We start from the raw sequence: 20,962 nt of genomic DNA, 5'->3' as shown, positions 1-20,962 counted from the left end.
TCCTGGTCACCCCCACGGTGGAAGTGGGGGTGGGGGGAGGCCTGCCCCACAAGGGGCCATAGCCCGCTGCCCTTGGAGTGAGGCACAGCAGCAGGTGCGCTGGTGGAGCGTTGTGCTTACTGGTACAATTTATGTGGGCAGACATGCGTGGGCAGGCCGAGAACTCAACAAAGCCTTGGTGATTGCCCTAATCAATGACACACTTGGAAGGAATTCAGTCTGTACACAAAGCTGGCGGGGGAGGGCTTCATTCTTAGGTAGGTCCAGAGTATATTCCTCTGGCTGCAACACTGGTGTTGCCAAGATATTAACAGTTACTACAAAACACATGTGCCTGGCTCTGTTCCTTTCTCCTTCCCCCCTTCCTTTCTTCCTTCCTTCCTTGCTTCCTTCTTCTTTCCTTCCTTCCTTCCTTCCTTTTTTCCTCCTTTCCTCCATCTCTCCTCTCTCCCTACCTCCTTCCTCTCTCTCTCTTTCTCTCTCCCTCCCTCCCATTTATTCTCATTATACCAGGGATGAAACTCTAGGATGGGCCTTGCTCATGCTAGACCACTGCTTTATCACTGAGCCATATTTTTATCCCAGTCCCCAGTTCCAAGTTTCAGAAAAAGTTAAAGCACTTTTACAAAAGGCACGAGGTCTGGGAACATGTGCGGCAGACGGAGATCTGGCCAGGTACCATGCTCAGAGCACTGCAGGTTTGTTTTGCAGTACTGGGGCAAAGGCCCAGGGTGGGTATGGCAGAGGTAGTAGGGGCTGCAGACTGGTGTGGATATGGTAGAAGGAGGAGGCTGGTGCAATATGGGAAATAACTCGTGGAGAACATTGATAGCCGCAGAAGGAACTCTGGAAAAATATCTGGTTAAGCTACTGGGATCAAGGTGCTGAGATCCAGAGTAAACTACTAGGCACCAGAAAATGAAAGGAATGTTGTGTTTATCTTAAGGAGATAAGAAGAGGGGAGATGGAAGGGAGTCCACAGTACCTGGAAGGGTGGGCCCTGGTGGCTCACACCTGTAGTCCTAGCTACACAGAAGCATGAAATCTGAGGATCATGGTTTGAAGTCAGCCTGGGCATGAGACTTTTTTTTTTTTTTTTGTCAGTCGTGGGGCTTGATCTTGGGGCCTGGGTGCTGTCTCTGAGCATTTCAGCTCAACACTAGTGCTCTACCCACTTGAGCCACAGCACCATTTCCTTTTTTCTGGTGGTTAATTGGAGATAAGTCTCATGGACTTTCTTGCCTGGGCTAGCTTTGATCAGTGATCTTCAGATCTCAGCTTCCTGAGTAGCTAGGATTACAAGTGTGAGCCACTGGCACCCGGCTCCAGAAGACTCTTCTCTCTAATTAACCCCCCAAAATACTGGAAGTGGAGCTGTGGCTCAAGTGGTAGAGCGCCAGCCTTGAGTTAAAAAGCTAAGGAACAGCTGGGCACTGGTGGCTCACACCTGTAATCCTAGCTACAGAGGAGGCTGAGATCTGAGATCTGAGGATCACAGTACAAAGCCAGCCCAGGCAGAAAAGTCTGAGATTCTTATCTCCAATTAACCACTAGAAAGCCAGAAGTTGTGTTGTGCCTCAAGTGGTAGAGCACTTGAAGAGTGCAGGGACAGTACCCAGGCCCAGAGTCAAGCCCCAAAACCAAAAAAAAAAAAAAAAAAAAAAGCTAAGGGACAGTGCTCAGACCCTGAGTTCAAGCGCTAGTACGAGCACAAACAGACAAGCAAACTTCAGCAACAACAAAAATAAACAAGCTAAACAGTGGTTGATTACTGCTTGGATCTCAAGACCAGTATCTTCCCTGGAGCCAGGAAACCATGCTAGGGTCCCAGATGCAACTTCTGGTGGGCAGTGTCAGGTGCACAGGGGCTTGGTGCGGGTCTAGCAGGAGTGGCATGAGTTTAGTGGGAAATGGAGTGATGGTGAGGCAGTGAGCAGAGCAATCAAGAGCGGAAGGCCAGAGAAAAGACCTGGGGGGAGACTGTGGATTTCTGGGAACAGGGTCCTGCAGCCCAAGTCCAGTGGAAGCATGGCTTCCACATGTGGTTCAGAGAAGTCACTGGGGGCCGGGGCTGGAGAGTGGGCAGACCCTTTCTGGCCATGGCTTTCCTGATATCACATATTTGTTTTTCTCTTTTTTCAGTTCCCTTTTTGCTTCTCCTCTTGATGCTGGGGGTCCAAGTCAAGGCTTTTATGTGTTCCACATTTTTCTCAAAAATTTTTTTTGGGGGCTGGGAATGTGGCTTAGTGGTAGAATGCTTGCCTAACGTGCATGCAGCCCTGGGGTTGATTCCTCAGTACCACATACACAGAAAAAGCCAGAAGTGGCGCTGTGGCTCAAGTGGTAGAGTGCTAGCCTTGAGCAAAAGAAGCTCAGGGATAGTGACCAGGCCCTGAGTTCAAGGCCCAGGACCAGTCAAAAAGAGAGAGAGAGAAATAGAGCTAATGGCTCACATATGTAATCCTAGTTACTCAGTTGGCTGTGTTCTGGAGTATAACAGTATAAGGCCTGTGCTGGAAAAAAAAATCGGTAAGATTCCATCTCCAAAAGAACCAGAAAAATGCTGGAAGTATGGCTGAACCTCAATACTGGCCAATTTTTATAGTTATTCATTATTATTATTATTATTATTATTATTATTTTGCTAGTCCTGGGGCTTGAACTCAGGGCCTGGGCACTGTCCCTGAGCTCCTTTTGCTCAAGGCTAGCACTCTACCATTTGAGCTACAGTGCCACTTCCAGCTTTTTCTGTTTATGTGGTACTGAGGAATGGAACCCAGGGCTTCATGCATGTTAGGCAAGCACTCTACCACTGAGCCACATTCCCAGCCCTATTTCTCAATTTTTTTTTTTTGTCAGTCATGGAGCTTGAACTCTGGACCTGGGTGCTGTCCCCGAGCTCTTCAGCTCAAGGTGAGCGTTCTACCACTTGAACCACAGCACCACTTCTGATTTTCTGTGGTTTATGGGAGATGAGTGTCATGGACTTTCCTTCCCCGGGCTGGGTTTGAACCGTGATCTCAGCCTCTTGAGTAGCTAGTAGTATTACAGGCGTGAGCCACCGGTGCGCGGCTGTTATTGTTTTTTATTTTTATTTATTTTTTGGTGCCTGTTCTGGGGCTTGAACTCAGGGTCTGGGTGCTGTCCCTGAGCTTTCTTTGCTCAAGGCTAGTGCTCTATCACTTGAGCCACAGCCCCATTTCCAGCTTTTTTGGTGTTTAGTTGGAGATCAGAGTCTCACGATCTTTCCTGCCCGGCCTGGCTTTGAACTGCGATCCTCATATCTCCGTCTCCTGAGTAGCTAGGATGCCAGGCGTGAGCCGCCGGCGCCCGGCTTCCTGAGCGTCTTCTGATATTGCTGAGTGGTTCTCACTGTCATGCAGTGGCGATGCGAGTCTGGACGTCCGGGCGACCTGGCTCTGCCGTTCTCTCCTCACCCCGCATGCTCCCCGGTAGGTTTCCCGGTGTCGGTGCTCCGGGCCGTCCCTCTCCGTCCTCCTCACCGGGGCTGTGGGCAGCAACGCTCGGAAAAGCCTTAGAATATTGCTCGCGGATATCAGCCACTTCTGCTCACTGGGCGAATGCCCCATCAATCAAGGTCACCCGGAGACTCCGACAGGGCGGGTGCGTGGCTCGGCGCCCCGCTCTCCAACCGCACCCTCGGATGGACACCCCGTCCCCGCCGCATTCGGAGCCCTCGGGAGGAGAAAACTTGGAAAGTCTACCTTGTCAGCAACTCCTGCGCAGGCACCACGCCGCCGGGCCGCACCTTCCACTGCGGGCTGTCGGCAAAGGCTGCAAAACTCTGGCGCCCCGCAGCGCCAGCCGGGCGGACCGGAGCCCCCGCGGGGAGTTAGGAGAGGGTGACCCCCGCCGGCCTCCCGGGCATTAAATGGGCACTCCCCCTTTGATTGACAGGGGAAGCTGCTAATGCGCGCTCCGGGTCGTCCTTTTGCGCGCGCTAGGGGGCGTGTCGCCACCGAGCTCCCCTAGCCCAATCCGGAGTGCGGAAGGGACCGGAGGGCGGGGCTTGCTGCCAGGCAGCCAATGGGACGAGCACAGCGGGTGCGGCGGGGGCGGTGCGGTCGCGGCTGGCGGCAGAAGCGGCCGCGGCGAGTCTGGGTAGGGTTGGGCAGCGCGGCCGGAGCGAGACCGGGAGTCGGGGTCAGAGTTGGACCCGGGACTGGAGACGCCGTCCCGGCCAGAGCGGGGGCCACGGCGGGTCGGAAGCCGAGCGACTGCTGAGGTGAGGGGCAGGTCGCGACGGTTGGGGCGCCCGGGAAGGACGCGGGGGCGCGGGTCGGCAGCCGGGCCCGCGCCCTGTCAGGCCGCCGCGTCCTGGGCCGAGCCCGGCGGGCCGCGCCGCAGGAAACTTGGGGGTCCCCGCGGAGGGGGGAGCGGCGCCCGGGGGGACGTGGGGGGAGCGGGGTGCGCTCGGGGAAGGGGTGGGAGGGGGTTCCGAGGCGGGGGGCGCGCTGAGGAGACGGGAACCCGAGCGGGGCCGTGGCGGGGTTCGAGGGCGGCTCCTGGGGGGCCGTGGGCAGAGGTGGAGGCGGCGCGGTGTGTCCGGAGGATGGCGGGGAGCCGGGGCGCGGTTTCAGGGGGATCGGGGATTCGAGGGGCACCAGGGCAGGCGAGGGTGCCGGGCGGGCAGCGGGGTCTGGGGGAAGCGCGGGTGACGGCCAGGGCCTGTGCCGAGAGTGGCCGGCGTGGGGGTGGCGGGGGGCCGGCCGAGCAGCCGGGGTTCGTGCGGATGCACTTATTTGGGGCGCTTGATGGCCGTCCTCCATTTCCTTCCTTCTCGCCCTCCCTGGCCTCCGTGTGTATGTGTGCGGGGGGGAGCCGAACCCTCCCTCCCTTGTGAGCAGAATCTAGGGTCGGGGACGGGGAAGGCAGGAAAGGTCGGGGTGTTCGTCCTTTTGACTTGCAGACTTTTCCAGACTGCTTGAATCCCGTGCGCGCTCCCTCTCGCTCCCCTGGGGCTGGCCAGCCACGCTCATCAGGTCATCAGGTCATCAGACAGCGCTGATTCTCTGTGATTCACTGGGTTGGGGACCCCCCCCCCTTTTCCCCCGAACAAGGTGGGTTTTCTTTTTGCAAGAAGTTGGTCAAGGGAGCAGACCTGGCTGTCTGCCGGGGACCCTCATAGCGGCAGACTTGGAGGGGGACACGCCCCAGGGGTGCCAGAGGGAAGATGGCCTGACATGTGTGTGGAGGAAGTGTGTGTGTGTGTGGGGGGGGGGGTGCACACCATGCCTGGCTCTTGTCTACTTTTCCTTACCCTGGCCAGTCCTGGGATTTTGTGGTTAAGAGGAGTAGGCTGCCCAAAGTCTCCAGGGCTACTTATTAGGCTGTTTACCAAACACTCCCCCAGCTGTCCTGATGAAAATCTAGAGACAGGCTCAAAGAATTTAAACCTGAGTTGTGGATGCTAGCTCACTGCCTTCCTTCCTTTCAGTTTGTCTTCTCCTTCTACTTAATCCAGTATATTGGAAGTTCTGTTTTAACTCTCCTGGGATTGCCAGTTTGGAGCTCAGGGCCAGGGACTAGCCAGGTGGGCCAGTGCTGAATGCCAACCCTCCTATTGGGTACTCCTGAATTCTTACTCTGCTTGATTCACAAGCCTGTCTGTAACCTCTCTGTAGAAGCCTTGAATGGATGCCAATTCAGCTTGGATTTTTTTTGGTTGAACTCAGGGCCTGGGCGCTTTCCCTGAGCCTCTTTGTGCTCAAGACTAACACTTTACCACTTGGGCCAAAGCACCACTTCTGTTTTTTGAGTGGTTAATTGGAGATAAGAGTCTCATGGACACTTTTCTGCCCCAGCTGGCTTCGAACCACGATCCTCATATCTCAGCCTCCCTAGTAGCTAGGATTATAGGTATGAGCCACTGGTGCCCCGTTTAGCTTGGATTTCTTTTGATTCACCTGGAAAGCTTTGGTGTATGTGTATTTAAACTTAATTCTGTAGTTCAGCAGTCTCCTTGGTGAGGTTATGCTACTTGAGATATGAAGCCACTACATCAAAAACTTTTTTGTGGTTTGTTTTCCTTTGACAATAGTCTCGAAGCTTTAAAGAAACTGGCCATTAGGCTGATGGTATTTATTCCTTGGGAAAGTAACATAACACAGAGTAGATGAGTGATTAGGTCTGCACTCTTACTCAGTTTTCTTTTGGAGAAGGATAACAACTCATTTGAATGTAAATGGTATTTAAGTTCATGCTGTTTTGGAAACTGGAACCTCGTTACTTTTAGTCTCAAATGTTAAGAGGTCAAAATATTTAGATAATCTAAACTGTAAAAACTAGCGTCTAGATTTTCAATGTAGCCTGCTACAAGAAGGTAAGTTTGGCATTCCCCTGGCTCAGTGCCCAGTTCTCAAGTCTGATGGTAGGTGCTCCTGGGGTGGGACCAGAGGGGCTTCTGTCCTTGGCTGTTTCATGTCTTTTCTCTCACATGGAAGTCTGTGCTGACTGGGTTAAGGCATGTGGTTAAAGCTTCCTGCTTCTGAGATGGTCATGGGGTCATCATTCCAGAGTGTTATAGAATATTTAAAGAAAACACTTGTAATATTAACAATGGTAATGGTACCTGGAGAGTAGCATTTACCAAGTGCTGTCTTACCATTCTCACCTGAACCTCGCAGCTGACTCCGGCCTGCCTTATCTACCATCCAATTGTATTTGGCTTCCTGGAGGCCACCCTTTGGATTATGCAGGTAATGACTACTTTCACGTGAGCTGGCCAGATCAGTTTTTTTCCAGTCATTTGGAGCTGCAGCTGCATACCTGAAGGCAACAGAGGCATGGGCTGTTATGCCATTCACATTCCAAGGTTGCAGCTCTATCTCCATCTTCACATACCTGAAAACCTTTTCCTGCCTGCAACATGGCTTCTGATGGATGTCAGTGGTGGTCCTTGGGATGGCTATCTATCTAGGAATCCCTGTAGATGTTAATATTCAGCTTATTTGCTCTATCTGCTCATAGTAGACCATCATAAAAGAGTATTTCCTCTGCAGAGCATGTTTTATGCATGTCTATAATCCTAGCACTTCACTGGTAAAGGCCTGTAATTCCAGCACTTGGGAGGCTAAGCCAAGAGGATGGAGAGTTTTTCAAGTCTTCTGTATACTGTGACATTTTTGGCATCAGTGTATTTTCAAAAATAAATGACAAGGGACAGTGGTCATCAGAGAACATGTTTTGGTATTTTGATTAAAACTATACCTAAAACTAAAAATGATCTCACCTTGTATTAATTTTTTTAATGTACATATGTATGTATTTTGAGAGGGTCTCATTTTGTAGTCCAGGCTGGCCTTGAATTCCAGATCTGCCTGCCTGTGCCTCTGCGTGTTAGGATTGCAGGTGCTGGCTCTGCCCAGCCCCCAACTTCTCTTCAAAGTTATACATTGACTTTTATTTTTTCTAGTGGTTATGTGTTCATCTTTTTGGTTGATAAAACAGAGTAGCCTCATTTACTTGTTTCCTAGTATAAAACCCTTCTAAAATTTCTATTATTTCCTTATTGATTGTGCTGGACCTGTGCCTTGAACTCAGTGCCTAGGCACTGTCCCTGAGCTGCTTTTGCTCAAGTCTAGTATTCTACCACTTGAGCCACAACTCTATTTGTGGATTTTTTTCTCTCTTTTTTTTACTTTTTTATTTTTTTGTTGGTTGTGGGCCTTGAACTCTGGGCCTGGGCACTGTCCCTTAGCTCTTCGGCTCAAGGCTAGCACTGTACCACTTGAGCCACAGTGCCACTTTCCACTTTTTCTGTTTATGTGGTGCTGAGGAACCGAACCCAGGGCCTCATGCATGCGAGGCAAGCACTGTACCACTGAGCCATCTTCCCAATCCTGTTTTTTGTTTTTTGTCAGTCATGGGACTTGAATTCTGGGCCTGAACGCTGTCCTTCAGGTCTTCAGCTTAAGGCTAGTGCTCTACCACTTGAGCCACAGCGCCACTTCCGGTTTTCTGAGTGGTTTATTGGAGATAAGAGTCTCATGGACTTTCCTGCCCTGGCTGGCTTTGAACCACAATCCTCAGATATCAGCCTCCTGAGTAGCTAGGATTACAGTCGTGAGCCACTGGTACCTGGCTTATTTCTGGAGTTTTTGATAGGCTAGTGGAGATAAGATTCTTACACTTGAGCTGGGAATGTGGCTTAGTGGTAGAGTGCTTGCCTAGAATGCATGAAGCCCTCCCTGGGTTCAATTCCTCAGTACCACATACACAGAAAAGGCTGGAAGTGGCACTGTGGCTCAAGTGGTAGAGTGCTAACCTTGAGAAAAAGAAGCTCAAGGACAGTGCTCAAGCCCTGAGTTCATGCCCAAGACTGGCAAAATAATAATAATAATAATAATAATAATAATAATAACAATAATAAAAGATTCTTACACTTTCTTCCCTGGGCTGGCCTTGAACCATGATTATTAGATCTCAGCCTTCTGAGTAGTTAGGATTACAGCCACTGGTGGCTGGCCTTTTAAAATTTTAATTAATTAATTAGGCAAGTGACTCTAGGGTCTCACTCATGCTAGGCAAGTGCCCTCCCACTGAGTTATACCTCCAGTGCCAGTGGCTCACACCTGTAATCCTATCTATTCAGGAGACTGAGATCTGAGGATCACAGTTCAAAGCCAGCCCAGGCAGGAAAGTCAATGAGACTTGTCTCCAACTAATCACAGAAAAAGCAGAAAGTGGCACTGTGGCTCAAGTGGTAGAGCACTAGCCTTGAGCAAAAGGAACTCAGGGACAGTGCTCAGGCCCAGAGTTCAAGTCCCAGGACTGCCCCACCAAAAAAAATCAGCTTAAAAAATCAGTTAGAAAATCATGCTTCATGGTTCTAGGCATTGAACTAGATAGAAATGAAGATATAGTAGTGGACACAGTGCTCATTCAACAATGAATGACTTCAGCAAGAAGCCTTCTGTCTGGCAGCTCACACCTATAATCCCAGCTACTTGGGAATTGAGAACAGTAGGTTTGAGATTCCAGGCCAGCCCAAGCAGAAGAACTAACAAGACTCCTTCTCACCTGGGTATAGTGCTGTGGGCCTGTCGTCACCGGTGTGAGGGAAACTGAGGTTGGGAGAATCAGGGGCAGGAAAGTCCAGGAGACATCTGCGTGGAGGGAAGTTGGAAACCAATCGTACGTGCCTGTGATCTCAGCAATGGCAGAAATTCTAGAGTAGGTAGATTCAAGCCCAGTCATCTGGGTGAGAATTGAGACCCTATCTCAGAATAACCAGCAAAAAACAGGATTGGAGGTATGGCTCAAGTGGTAGAACCTAGCAAGTGTAAGCACTGACTTCAAGCCCTAGTACTGCCAGAAAGGACAAACGTGGAAAGGAACATTGCTACTAGAAACCATGTGAATGCTGGCTTATGTAATACTGTGTAACTGTGTGAAGTTTGTGATTTTTTTTTTCCTCTTCAATATTTGGGATGGTGGAGTAGATGGATGGAAACCAAGGAACCATGAGCTCTGGTCTGGCTTTTCCTTGACTAAATCTGAGGCGAGGACAGTCAACACAGATCCTAGGGCTCCGCTTTCATATTTATAAATATAAACTCACTTTAAAACATAGGCTCAGAGGTTCTTAAGCTTTTGAGGCCCTGATGATATCTGTAACCCCCTTACCCAGAGATTCACATGGACAACTTCAGGGACGTAGGCCCAGGTTAAGAACTGGATCATTCAGGCCGGAGCTGCCTCTCCGTACTGTGGTGTGATGGTGAGTGAGCATAGCATTCCTAAGCTGCCTCTCCCCTCAGCCATAATCCTATTTTCCCTGTCCTCTTTGCGCTAATAATAACGATGACTTGACACACATTCCAAAGGGTTTTCACCTCTCTTTTTCACTCAAAACGTTTCTGAATGGTTAAGGATTGTGACAGATACTTCTTTTTGTGATGAAGGAAGGAGTGCCAGGATTTGGTCATTGCTTTGATTAGACCCTGCAGTCAGAGGCCCATCCTGTGACCAGGGCTGCTGTTCCTGGATGACAGCAAGGGGTTTTTCCATTAGGGTTTGCTTCCTTGGTGGTTGTCATTATGAGTTATGTTTGGCAGTATAAATATCCCAGAATATGTCACTTGCAGGGGAAACTATTTGTTCATCTGATGAAGGACTGTTTTTCTGTTAGAGTTTGGTTCACTAAACACCTTTTTGTCTGCCCTTGAAAAGGTTATTTTGTTGTTGTTGTTGCTGTTGGTTTATTTTCATTGGAGCAAATTTGTTGGTGTTGGGTATGTTGAGCAGGCTTACTTAATGTTTATTAATTAAAGAGTACATGCAAAGAATTAGTTCTCAGTTGCTTAGTATTGGATAAAACTGTGTGAAATAACTGTTAGTTAAAACTCTAAGTGTTTGATTTGTCCCGTCCAAACATCCTGTCACTTCTGAGGTGTGCCTGCACAGAGCCTCTGTGCTGGAGAGCTGGACGGAGATTGTGCTGGTGGCCATGCGTGTCCAGCAGGAGCTTCTCTGGCCTTCTGGCCAGAGTCCTAACATTTTGTGGAGAAATCTGAGTTGGATAAAGAGCTCAAGTAGGTGGAAGAACACAAAAGTTCAAAGTGTGCAGATGTTAGGTGGTTTGTTTATTTCTGGTGAAAGTAATCATCCTAATGAGGTATTTTGGCTACTAGGCCTGGGAGTTGACAGCACTGCATGCAGAAGGTCACTCACCTGTGGCCTGTGTAGTGTCTGTCAGGAGATGACCACCGCTGTTCAGTGTTGTGTGGAAAACGGGTCTGTCTGTGTTAGGTGCCTTCTTCAATACCTGAGAGGAGGGGCAGACACTCTGAACAAAAAGTCAGGTGCCCAGTGTCAGCCTCCCAGGTGAAGGATAAAACCCCTCCCGAGACAAGTGGTGGAGGCTAGCAGCAAGCAGTGAGTTCTGAACACAGCGTGGGAAAAGCGCCCGGAGTAGATGTCTGGGGAGGATGTGAGGCCATCAGAGGGCGAAGCTCGGGGTGGTGTGAGTACCAGGCTGCTGCCAATGTGCGGGGCCGTGCTGTCATGCCCGTGTGGATGTGGGCCTGCCATGTGCCCAAGTCACTGTTCTGCGAGTGTTTGCTTTGCTCAGGAAACTTGCATCCATCTGTGGGCCCTTCCCTTCCGTTGGCTTCCTTTCTGTGCTTGAGATATGGATAGTGGCAGGGCTGTCAACAGAGAACTGGAAGACTCGGATAGAAGTACTGGAGTTTTATAGTTTTTTTTTTGTTCGTTTTTTTTTTTTGTTTTTTTTTTGGGTCCGGTCATGGGGCCTAAACTCTGGGCCTGGGCGCTGTCCCTCAGCTCTTCAGCTCAAGGCTAGCGCTCTACCACTTGAGCCACAGCGCCACTTCTGGCTTTTTTCTTTTTGCATATGTGGTGCTGAGGAATTGAACCCAGGGCCTCATGCCTGCAAGGCAAGCGCTCTACCACTGAGCCACCTTCCCAGCCCGAGTTTTATGTTTTTGAGACAGCATCTCCCTAGGTAGCCCTGGCTAACCTTTAACTCATCATCCTACCTCTGTTCGCTAAGCGTTTAGGTTACAAGAGTGCACCATGAGGTCTGGCTCTCAGCTTCTTCATCACCCTCTGGATAGAGAGTGTTTGGAGGATATAATATAATATAGGTATATATAGAACATACTATATCATTATATTACATAAATATATATATTTTTTGTCAGGGGGCTTGAACTCAGGTCTGGGCATTGTCCTTGACCTCTTTTACTCAAGGCAAGTGCTATACCACTTTGAGCCACAGCTCCACTTCCAGTTTTCCAACAGCTAATTGGAGATGAGAGTCTCACAGACTTTCCAGCCTGGGCTGGCTTTGAGCTGCCATCCTCAGATCTCAGCCTCTTGAGTAGGTAGGATTATAGGTATGAGCCACCAGCGTCCAGTTATAGTCTATATTATTGTGCTATTATATACTGCTGGAACAGAAGGGACATTTTGGCTGAAAGGAAATGGGCAAGATGGGTTAAAGTGGGCTATCCTGGCCATTCTGTAGGCTCCTGGTACCCAGCTTTGCTCCTTCTGGTGAGATGCTTCCTGAAGCCTGAATTCCCTCCCTGGGCCCAGAGCTGCTGGGTGGTTTGAAAGTTGGATATGTGCCAGTGGCCAATTAATGTCCAGTAGTCATGCTCAAGTGTCTGGAATCTGGGGGTTAAGGACTCGTTCTTCCATAGGGATAATTCAGGTGTTAGATCAGGTCTAGACACAATTGTGTTTCACTGTGATAGTACCAAATAGGAACGGGTCCAGCTGTCGGGGGTCTGGGTGTCCTGAGGCTGCGAAGAGGGATGACCTTCAGGGAAATGGCCTTTGCTGCAGCCATTGGTGCCGATGCACTGTCCCAGCGAGGGCTGCAGTCATCAAGAGTGTGCGTGCAAGTGGTGTGCATGAGAGGGAGGTAAGGCTGGGTGTGTAAGTTGGGTTATGACCTGCTATAGGCTTGGGGTCAGGACCTTCTTCTGGAGGGTGGGATTCAGTGGGCAGAGTTTCAGGGTCTAAACAGAGTAGGGTGAGCTTTGCAGAAGCAAGAGGTCAATTGAGACATCAGCACGGGCACTGGAAGGGAATTCCGGTGGCTCCTTTTCACAGAGGCCATCCCTGTCCCCTGCTGCTTGGAGGACTAGGAAGCAGTGCAATTCCAGGGTGGCGTGGGGTTGGTTTTTTTTTTTTGACTCATTTGCCTGCGTTTATGATTTCATTGGGTCATAGAGCGGCTGCCTGGGTTGGGCTTCTCTTTCAGTGTGGTTTATGCTCACAAGTTAAGATGGAACTTTCACTGTCAGAAAGAAAAAACGTAGCCAGGCGCCGGTGGCTTACACCTATAATCCTAGCTACTCAGGAGGCTGAGATCTGAGGATCACGGTTCAAAGCCAGCCTGAGCAGGAAAGTCCATGAAACTCTTATCTCCAATAATCCACCAGAAAACTGGAAGTGGCAGCCGGGCGCTGGTGGCTCACGCCTGTAATCCTAGCTACTCAGGAGGCTGAGATCTGAGGATCGTGGTTCAAAGCCAGCCCGGGCAGGAGAGACCGTGAGACTCCTATCTCCAATAAACCACCAGAAAACCGGAAGTGGCGCTGTAGCTCAAGTGGTAGAGCGCTTGCCTTGAGCTGAAGAGCTGAGGGACAGCGCTCAGGCCCAGAGTTCAAGCCCCACGACCGACAAAAAAAAAAAAAACAAAACTGGAAGTGGCGCTGTAGCTCAAGTGGTAGAGCACTAGCCTTGAGGAAAAAAAAAAGAGCTGAGGGACAGTGCTGAGGCCCAGTATTCAAGCCCCACAATCGACCAAAAAAGAAAAAAAAAGAAAAAAAGAAAAAAGTAATATTGCAGTAAAGAACCAGAGGCTGGAGACTCGTTTTTTGGAGTCACAGGGTCCTGGGTTCCAGTCTCCTACCAGCTGACTTTGTGCCCTTCCTTAGTCAAATATAGCAACATTTCTGAGACAGTATCTGACTTTGGGTTACTATAACAAAGTACCCTAGGCAGATGGCTTGTAAACTCCTCATTATAGCAGCCTGGCTGCATTGCATATTGCCAGCTTCTGGTTGTTTCTTTTCTTTCTTTCTTCTTTTTTTTTTTTTGGGTCCAGTCGTGGGGCCTGAACTCTGGGCCTGGGCGCTGTCCCTCAGCTCTTCAGCTCAAGGCTAGCACTCTACCACTTGAGCCACAGCGCCACTTCCGGCTTTTTTTTTTTATGCTTATGTGGTGCTGAGGAATCCAACCCAGGGCCTCAGGCATGCAAGGCAAGCGCTCTACCACGGAGCCACCTTCCCAGCCCTGTAATGATTCTTAAGGCTGTGAGATAATGGAAGATTTCTCATTTCCTCACTGTACCATTGCCCTTTTACTTTTAGAATTACTATTTAAGTCATAAATTGACTTTATAGTTAAAATAAACATAAAAGCTGCTGGCTGTATAAGGCATTTGCAGTTTACTTTGAGCTTTCTTTTTCTTTTTCTTTTTCTTTTTCTTTTCTCCAGTCCTGGAGCTTGAACTCAGGGTCTGGGCACTATTCTCGTCTCTTTTTGCTCAGGGCTAGTGCTCTAACACTTGAGCCACAGCTCCACTTCCAGCTTTTTCTGAGCAGTTCATTGGAGATGAGAGTTTCACGGACTTTCCTGCCCTGAAACCATGACCCTCAGACCTCAAGCCTCCTGAGTAGGTAGGATTACAGGCGTGAGGATTACAATGTTTCCGGCTGCTTTGAGCTTTCTTACAGCTCTCATTTTGTTTGCAGAATGATCTTGTTGGTTGTTCCTCTTTCTTCTTCATGGTTCAGAGGAGAGAAAGAGGTAGAACGGAGGGGTCAGTGTCTTCCCAAGCCCCCAAACAGGATCCCACATGAGCCCCAGCTACAGTTCCTGGGAGGTAGTCACAGGGCCTGTGTGGATCTGCAGGGTGCATAGAACCAACTGTGGCTAGTTTTGAAGTTTCTCATTGAATCAAATGGAATTTTTATTATTATAAAGAGAGGCCCTAACTGTAGTTTATGATCATTTTCATTACTTTAAGGTGTGTTTGGGTTCTATAATATCAAATCAAGTTGTCACCAACTGGGTATGCCAAGAGTGTGCGTTGTGGTCTTCGAAGGAACCACGAAGCAGGCTCTCATCCTGCACAGCCTTCCAAGGCCACTATTAGTGGGTTTTGTAGCTGACTGATTTGCTGGTGCTGGCCTGCTTGGGTGCTGTTTAGCTTGGACATGATGATGCTTTAATTAAGCAGTGCTGACCTCTACTCCAGTAAATGTACCAGCAGATAAGGCTGGGCATGTGCCACAGACATGGACGAGAGCTCCAGGCTCTCGCATTCTCCGAGAGACCCTAAGGAGGTCTTCCATTCCATTCACCAGATAGGGATAGCTGCTCCATTTTACCCACAGTGAAAGGGCTCAGAGATGAAGTGACCTCCGAGGGTCCTGAGAGAAGTCCACACCCAGATCCCTTTATCCGGCGCCTGGAATAAGGAGATTGTGAGTCACTCACCCTCAAATGTGAAAATAATATTTACAAGTTAATCTTCCCACCCCACCTCTGAGAAACAGACATGGGGCAAATTATGTAGTCTTTTCTTTGGCTTAATGCAGGATCTCTGCTTGTAACTTACCTGGCTAAAATAATCTAACATGTTTTAGTAAGATACGAAAATGGGAGATAAGGACAGAGTAGGACTTGCCCCACTCTTGTGGTGTGGTCAGGGTGACTCTGCTTGTCCACTGCTCCCTCCAGGGTGGGGTCAGAGGGTGGAGCCATGGCCCAGGACTCCAGAGGCCTCACACAGGTGCAGTCTAAAAGCTATGCAATAGAAGAAGCTGGTGGCTGAGGAAGAAGAAATTGAATATCCTTTAGAGAGGGACAACACCATAAAAGTGCAGGTTTTCACCTTTGGTTCACATTGTGATAGCAATCAATCATTTAGATCATTTGTGCCGGCTATTAGATCGGGCGATTTTTTTTGTTTGTTTGTTTGTTGTTCTGTCTTGTGTTGTTCTTTTTTTTGTTTTGTTTTTTTTGGTCCGGTCGTGGGGCCTGAAGTCTGGGCCTGGGCGCTGTCCCTCAACTCTTTAGCTCAAGGCTAGCACTCTACCACTTGAGCCACAGCGCCACTTCCGGCTTTTTTCTTTTTGCTTATGTGGTGCTGAGGAATTGAGCCCAGGGCCTCAGGCATGCAAGGCAAGCGCTCTACCACTGAGCCACCTTCCCAGCCCTGTCTTGTGTTGTTCTGTGTGTTGTGTGTGTTTAATGTTCTTTTTCTTTTCTTTCTTTCTTTTTTTTTGTTGTGGTGGTTGAACTCTGGGCCTGGGCACTGTCCTTCAGCTCTCCACTTCAAGGCTAGAGCCCTACCACTTGAGCCACAGCACCACTTCTGGCTTTTTTTTCTGCTTATGTGGTGCTGAGGAATCGAACCCAGGGCCTCATGCATACGAGACAAGCACTCTACCACTGAGCCAACCTTCCAGCCCACTGTGTGTTGTTTTTTGAGATAGATCTTGCTATGTAGCTGGACTGGCTTCAAACTCTCCATCCCCAGCCTCCCAAATGCTGGAATACAGGTGCACACCACCATGCCTGACGTGCAGGTTTGTTTTTGTGCTTGTGAAAATTGCCAATTAATTGTGCCAATTAAAAACTTAATTTTTTTTGGGTCGGTACTGGGGCTTGAACTCTGGGCCTGGGTACTGTCCCTCAGCCCTTCAGCTGAAGGCTAGCGCTCTACCAATTGAGCCACAACGCCACTTCCGGGTTTCTGGTGGTTAATTGGAGGCCAGAGTCTCACAGACTTTCCTTCTGGGGCTGGCTTTGAACTGCGATCCTCAGATCTCAGCCTCCAGAGTAGCTAGGACTGACACCCGGCTAAAAATTTAATTTTTATTTTATTATTATTATTATTATTATTTGCTTTCTACTCTTTAAAAAACTGAAGGGACAGCCAGGTGCTAGTGGCTCATGCCTGTAATTCTAGTTACTCAGGAGGTCAAGATCTGTGGTTTGTGATTCGATAAATGCCTGGGCAGGAAAGTGTGAGCTCTCCATTTCAAGGCTAGAGCCCTACCACTTGAGCCACAGCGCCACTTCCTGCTTTTTTTTCTTTTTGCTTATGTGGTGCTGAGGAATCAAACTCAGGGCCTTAGGCATGCAAGGCAAGCGCTCTACCACTGAGCCACCTTCCCAGCCCAAGTGTGAGACTCTTATCTCCAATTATTCCCAGAAAAATCAGGAAGTAGAGCTGTGGTTCCAGTGGTACAGTGCTAGTCTTGAGCGAAAGAAGCTCAGGGACAGTGCTCAGGCTGAGTTAAGGCCCCAGGACTGTAAAAAACAGTTGTTGTTTTTTTTTAAATTTTATTTTATTTTATTTGAGAACATACTGTACAGAGGGGTTACAATTACATTGGCAGGATAATGCATACATTTCTTACCAAGCATTGCAGCCTCCTCCTTTGTTTACCCTTCACCTCCCTTCCCAGCCTCCCCCCTCCCCCCCACTTTTTTTTTTTTTTTTTTAAGGAACAATATAGGAAATGATCTTTTCTGAATATAGAACTCTATTTTACCTTTCTCACATGCAAAGGGATTTTTATTGTGTCTCAGTGGCCCCCATTGACTTCCATGCTCAGAAGGAAACAGTTAAGAGGGACCTGTCTATCCTCTCTTCCATTCATCGTTTTTTTTTTGGTCGGTCATGGGGCTTGTTCCTGAGCTTTTCTGCTCAAGGCCAACACTTTGCCACTTTGAGCCACAGCTCCACTTCCTGTTTTCTGGTGGTTAATTGGAGATAGTCTCATGTACTTTCTGCCCCAGCTGGCTCCAAACTGTGATTCTCAGATCTCAGCCTCTCCAAGTAGCTAGGATTACAGGTGTGGGTCACCAGTGGCTGACTTTCACCTCTTTCATTTTAGTTGCCCTTTGAGGTCATCAATTGAATACTAGGAAGCTGTCCACAGGGAGAGCCTGTGCTTGGTCCAAGGATGTAGAAGAGAACACATTTAAAGTTCACACAAGGCCAGGTGCCAGTGGCTTATGTCTGTAATCCTAGCTACTCAGAAGGCTGAGATCTGAGGATCGGGGTTCAAAGCCAGCCCAGGCAGGAAAGTCTGTGAGACTTATCTCCAATAAACCACCAGAAAACCAGAAGTGGTGCTGTGGCTTAAAGAAAAAAAAATTCACATGGACCTCAAGTGTCTGTCTTCTTTTCAGGAATTGACATCATTACATTGTGCATTTCAGATTCTCTTAACTAATTTTTGGTCTTGGGGCCTGAACTCTGGGCCTGGGCACTGTGCCTCAGCTCTTCAGCTCAAGGCTAGCACTCTACCACTTGAGCCACAGTACCATTTCCAGCTTTTTCTATTTATGTGGTGCTGACGAGTTGAACCCAGGGCCTCATGCATGCAAGGCAAGCACTTCACCACTGAGCCACCTTCCCAACCTCTCTTAACTAATTAATCAAATATATTCCTTCCCCGACCCCTTCTTCTTGTCCCCTATTCATGTTTCTGGCCAGGCACAGGCCCTGGGCGGAGGTTGCTGGGGTTAGGTTTACTCATCTCCTTGTTCTTTGCAGTAAGTCTCAGAACACTGCTTGCCATAAGCACCGGAGGCCTCATTTTCACCATCATCTTTCAAAATAACATTTTAGCATTTGTACTTTCTTCTAAGTACATGAGATTGAAACATTCACCCGTGATGGTCGTTTTAGGTTGTTTTCACTTTTGAAAAAATTTTTGTTGGTCCTGGGGCTTGAACTCGGCCTGGGCGCTGTCCCTCAGCTCTTCAGTTCAAGGCTAGCGCTCTACCACTTGAGCCACCGTGCCACTTCCGGCTTTTTTCTTTTTGCTTATGTGGTGCTGGGGAATCGAACCCAGGGCCTTATGCCTACAAGGCAAGCGCTCTACCACTGAGCTACCTTCCCAGCCCCCCTTAGAGTATTTTTTGAAAGCCTGCAATTCTAGTTTTCTGGTATTTTGGGTTGGAAAAAAGGAGCTGCTTTCTCTTTAAGTTACTTGAGCCTTTAGCATTTCTGAGTATTGTGAGATAATACTTTTGTGAGGGTTTCTTAAATGAGTCACATTTCCTTCCCAAGTTTCTGGATCTAGATATCATTTTTCTTGCACTGGCTGTTTTATTTTCCTGAGCAAGATATGTTTTTTAAAAAACGTCTTACTAGGGACTGGGGTGAAGCTGCGTGGTAGACCTTGTGCTTAACATGCATAGGGTCTTGAGTTTAATGCAGAGCACAAAAGAAAAGAAAGAGAAAGTCCTTATTGCTTAACTAATAATCACCTGAGCCAATGTTCTGCGTTTTTGAGGATGTAGATGTTTGTGGTTGCATTCCTTTCCTCGGGGTACTCTGACCCGCTGTAGTTCACCGGTTTGTTGTACTGTTATTTTCCACATTTACAGCGTGAGGTTGTCCAAAGGTGTGCATGTTAGGTGGTTGCCACTTCAGGAATCCGGATAGTGTGGAACCTTTGGATTTTGCCTTTGTGCACTCAGCTCTCCAAGTATCCAGAAGTACCCGCCTCTCTTTGTCAGGGGCAATCATCTTGGAGGTGAAGGCTTGGCTCAGTTGGTAGATTGTCAGCCAAGGAGTGAGAATGCCAGGGGACCTAAAAAAGAAAAAAAAGAATAGGGACAATCATCTTCAAACATCTGACTGGGAGGTGCAGTGTTGCTGCTCACTGGGTTTGTTTGTTGACTTGTTTTATCTGTTCTCCAGTTTGCCATGGCTTTCCTCGTGGTGCACTTTTCCATTTTCCACTGCCCCTTAGGTACTCGCTCTTAGACTGAGTAGACACTTGCTTTCCCTGTGGCTCATTTTCTTTCTTTCTTTCTTTCCTTTTTATTTTTTTGTCGGCCGTGGGGCCTGAACTCTGGGCCTGGGTGCTGTCCCTCAGCTCTTCAGCTCAAGGCTAGTGCTCTACCACTTGAGCGTCAGCCCCACTTCCAGCTTTTTCTGCTTATGTGGTGCTGAGGAATTGAACCCAGGGCCTCATGCATGCAAGGCAAGCACTCTACCACTGAGCCACCTTCCCAGCCCCCCTGTGGCTCATTTTCCAAGGTCTGCAGAGGGCATGGCGCTTAGCCAGGGACACAGGTTCTGGGTTAGGTGTCATGGCCTGGCCAGCCCACCTCTGCTCTTACCCTTAAGGTTCCTTCTCCGGATTCCTGCATGCCTCCCAAGCCCACCCCCTCGCCCAGGGGCTGTTTCCCCTTTAGTTAGCTGGCCTCACCACTTGTAAAACCCCCTTTCTTAGTTCCTCTTATCACAGCTAAGAAAAGCTGACATTCACAAGAAAGCCAAACCTAAGGACTTTACTCTGCATGGAGGTAGACGAGGAACAGTCACACACCAGAAGCAGGAAAAGCATTTTGTCCCTGGAGCAGTTCTTAGAGGCCAGCATTCCAGTGCTCGCTTTCCTAACCCTTGGCTCTACAAGGCCAGGAGAGCTTTCTCCTCTCCCTCTCCACCCCTGTTTATTCTGCCAATAAGACCACATTTTAGAGTGATACTTAGATTAGTGCTTGGCAGTCTGTGTTTCTTTTATCACAAGTATGGAAACCGGACTTTGCCCTGGTTTCTACAGATGCCTAAACATGTCAAAGTTGCTGTTGCCTTGGCAACTGGCCGAGCTTTTTTTGTATGTAGCAGTGGCTGGATAGGAGCCCGAATCATCCTTAGGGTTTCTCAACCAAACGGGCTGGTCAGGACCAAGCCCCAGAGGCATTGCTTTTTAGCTTCCCAAGCTTCCCGTTTTATTTTCCTGAGAAATGCAGTTCCAGCTGCCCTACTTGGCTGGGTGGCATGTCCCAGGGTGGGACTGATCCCCAAGGAGCATCCTGCAGCAGCTTTTTTTTTTTTTTTTTCTGTTGGTCATGGGCCTGAACTCTGGGCCTGGGCGCTGTCCCTCAGCTCTTCAGCTCAAGGCTAGCGCTCTACCACTTGAGCCACAGTACTACTTCCTGCTTTTTTTTCTGCTTATATGGTGCTGAGGAATCGAACCCAGGGCCTCATGCATGCAAGGCAAGTGCTCTACCACTGAGCCACCTTCCCAGCCCCTGCAGCAGCTTTAACCCAAGCTTCGTTCTGGCTGGTGCAGTGGCTCCTCGTGCTGTCGCTTAGGTTTCCTCTGCCTCTCAGGTCGGGGCTGCTCTCTGGGCTTTGCCCCAGGGTTCGCAGAAACGGCCTTGGGTGGGGGTGTTCGTCCTGACCATATCCCAAGTCATGGGAAAAAAATTAATGTCTCCTTTTTGAAGACTGAATCAAATAGTTATTATAATAAATTCCAGACTTATCCTTTGTTATTTTATCTTACTGCTGCTCTTGCTTCCTTTCGGGTTTCCTTTATTTCCTTCTTGTTCTTGTAAGTATGAATCTGAAGTTGTTTGATGGGAGAGAATGGTGAGAACCGTCTCCTCACCTCCCTTTAAAGCTCAGCCAGGCCAT

The 20,962-nt window shown here is 48.8% G+C and overlaps 1 protein-coding gene across 2 annotated transcripts in view; it reads left to right on the top strand.

The window, feature by feature from the left end:
• The first annotated feature begins 4,095 nt into the window (after positions 1-4,095).
• Positions 4,096-20,962, top strand: part of Pacsin2 (protein kinase C and casein kinase substrate in neurons 2) — a 95,818-nt gene continuing 78,951 nt past the window's right edge. For both annotated transcript variants that reach the window (XM_069999710.1, XM_069999708.1), the window contains exon 1: positions 4,096-4,246. The gene's annotated coding sequence lies outside the window, so the exon portion shown is untranslated. The remainder of the gene's footprint in view (positions 4,247-20,962) is intronic.

This window comes from Dipodomys merriami, unplaced genomic scaffold, assembly GCF_024711535.1.
Source record: "Dipodomys merriami isolate MVZ:Mamm:240054 unplaced genomic scaffold, mDipMer1.0.p SCAF_55, whole genome shotgun sequence".
Classification (NCBI taxonomy): Eukaryota; Metazoa; Chordata; class Mammalia; order Rodentia; family Heteromyidae; genus Dipodomys; species Dipodomys merriami.
This window is presented reverse-complemented; position numbering and strand designations above follow the sequence as displayed.